General features: G+C 54.7%; 1 non-coding gene across 1 annotated transcript; it reads right to left on the bottom strand.

Moving 5' to 3' along the window:
- Positions 1-530: 530 nt before the first annotated feature.
- LOC142792360 (small subunit ribosomal RNA) lies at positions 531-2,345 on the bottom strand. Its single transcript, XR_012890859.1, has one exon. It is a non-coding gene; the product is annotated as a small subunit ribosomal RNA (ribosomal RNA).
- Between the last annotated feature and the right edge of the window lie 361 nt (positions 2,346-2,706).

Genomic DNA, 2,706 nt, shown 5'->3' on the forward strand with positions numbered 1-2,706 from the left:
GGACGGTATGCACTGGTGCACAGCGGACCCGTCACATCGCCAGTTCCTTGACCGACCGCCGACGCTTGTGCCGTTCCTCTCGTACTTGGCAGTCGCCGCGCGATTGTCAGGTCTCGTTCTTGCACGCTCGAACGGTCGGGAGGGCACTCGGCTGGCGTTTCGGGAACGCGCAGCCTCGCCTTCTACCGACGTAACCACGACTCGCCGTTCGCGCTCCGCCGCTCCTGTTTACAGTACTAGGCGGTCCCGCAGCGGTCGGGTCGCGCATTTCGAGCGCTTCGAGCCACGGTGCAGTGGCGGGTCGAAAGCCGACCTATGAGTGCGTTGCGCCGTTTGTACCCGCGTCCGCCACCTGGCCGACCGTCCAAGGTCGCGGTGTTGGCGTCCGCTGGGCGCAACAATTTGTCACGGGGTGCCGCTCCACATTCAGGCAGCCCCGTGGGGAAAAGCCGACCCCGCGTCCAAACGGGGTCAGCGGCAGAAAGTGTCGGGCGCAGACGCAGCTGAGGCGCTCACCCTTCACAATCCGTTAATGATCCTTCCGCAGGTTCACCTACGGAAACCTTGTTACGACTTTTACTTCCTCTAAATGATCAAGTTTGGTCATCTTTCCAACAGACCGGCGCAACCGAAAGGCCGCGCCGGACATCGGTCCGAAGACCTCACTAAATCATTCAATCGGTAGTAGCGACGGGCGGTGTGTACAAAGGGCAGGGACGTAATCAACGCGAGCTTATGACTCGCGCTTACTGGGAATTCCTCGTTCAAGGGGAACAATTGCAAGCCCCTATCCCAATCACGAAAGAAGTTCCACGGGTTACCCAGTCTTTTCAGACAGGGATAAAGACACGCTGCTTCCTTCAGTGTAGCGCGCGTGCGGCCCCGGACATCTAAGGGCATCACAGACCTGTTATTGCTCTGTTTCGTGCGGCTAGGAGCCGCTTGTCCCTCTAAGAAGGTTGTAAGGTGCTGGGAACCCCGCACCTATTTAATAGGCTAGAGTCTCGTTCGTTATCGGAATTAACCAGACAAATCGCTCCACCAACTAAGAACGGCCATGCACCACCATCCACCGAATCAAGAAAGAGCTCTCAATCTGTCAATCCTCCCAGTGTCCGGGCCGGGTAAGTTTTCCCGTGTTGAGTCAAATTAAGCCGCAGGCTCCACTCCTGGTGGTGCCCTTCCGTCAATTCCTTTAAGTTTCAGCTTTGCAACCATACTTCCCCCGGAACCCAAATACTTTGGTTTCCCGGAAGCTGCCCGCCGAGTCATTTGAGTAACTCAGGCGGATCGCTGGTTGGCATCGTTTATGGTCAGAACTAGGGCGGTATCTGATCGCCTTCGAACCTCTGACTTTCGTTCTTGATCAATGAAAACATTCTTGGCAAATGCTTTCGCAGTAGTTCGTCTTGCGACGGTCCAAGAATTTCACCTCTAGCGCCGCAATACGAATGCCCCCGTCCGTCCCTCTTAATCATTACCTCGTATTCCAAAAACCAACAGAACAGAAACGAGGTCTTGTTCTATTATTCCATGCAAGTTTATTCAGGCGACTCGCCTGCGTTGAGCACTCTAATTTTTTCAAAGTAAAAGCACCGGCCATCTCGAGGCACACAATGAAGTGCACCAAGAAAGAACCGGCATGATGTTCAGTCCGAGCCGTCGCATCGGGTAGATGCACTACTCGTCTGGAACTGAGATCCAACTACGAGCTTTTTAACCGCAGCAGCTTTAGTATACGCTATTGGAGCTGGAATTACCGCGGCTGCTGGCACCAGACTTGCCCTCCAATTGATCCTCGTTAAAGGATTTAGAGTGTACTCATTTCAATTACGGGGCCTCAAAAGAGTCCCGTATTGTTATTTTTCGTCACTACCTCCCCGTGCCGGAAGTGGGTAATTTGCGCGCCTGCTGCCTTCCTTGGATGTGGTAGCCGTTTCTCAGGCTCCCTCTCCGGAATCGAACCCTGATTCTCCGTTACCCGTAACAACCATGGTAAGCAAGTAACCTACCATCGAAAGTTGATAAGGCAGACACTTGAAAGAAACGTCGCCGGCTCGTGGCCATGCGATCAGCACAAAGTTATCCAGAGTCACCACACAATACGGGCCGAAACCCGATCGATCTTGGTCTAATAAAAGCACCCGTTACCCAAAGGGCTCCAGGCTCACTGCATGTATTAGCTCTAGAATTGCCACAGTTATCCAAGTAGGAAGAAACGATCTAAGGAACCATAACTGATTTAATGAGCCATTCGCGGTTTCGCCTTATTTCGGCATGTACTTAGACATGCATGGCTTAATCTTTGAGACAAGCATATGATTACTGGCAGGATCAACCAGGTAATCGTTCGACTGCGCGTCCGTCCTCGCCTTCGGCGGGCCGGACGCAGTCTGTGTGCGGCGGAGGCCACCTTCAGGCGCCCCAACACGCTTATTTTGCACTCCGAGATGACGGCGTTCGAGCTCGCTACGGCACAACCTTCCCGAAAGACGAGTGGGAGCCGTGCGGCAAGAAGCACGTTCATGCTCGCTCTTTTTCGTTGCATCGACTCGGTCGCGCCGTGCGGGTTGCCCAAGCCCGCTGCACTGTCGGTGGACCGGCCGGAACTAGCAACGGAGCCGAGACTGCAAAGCCGCCAGACGACGGGTCACGCCCGCGTCTTCGGCGCTTTCGCATCTGAATCGCCCGAGGACGACACGGAAC

The sequence above is a fragment of the Rhipicephalus microplus genome, unplaced genomic scaffold (assembly GCF_043290135.1).
Source record: "Rhipicephalus microplus isolate Deutch F79 unplaced genomic scaffold, USDA_Rmic scaffold_217, whole genome shotgun sequence".
NCBI classification, from domain to species: domain Eukaryota; kingdom Metazoa; phylum Arthropoda; class Arachnida; order Ixodida; family Ixodidae; genus Rhipicephalus; species Rhipicephalus microplus.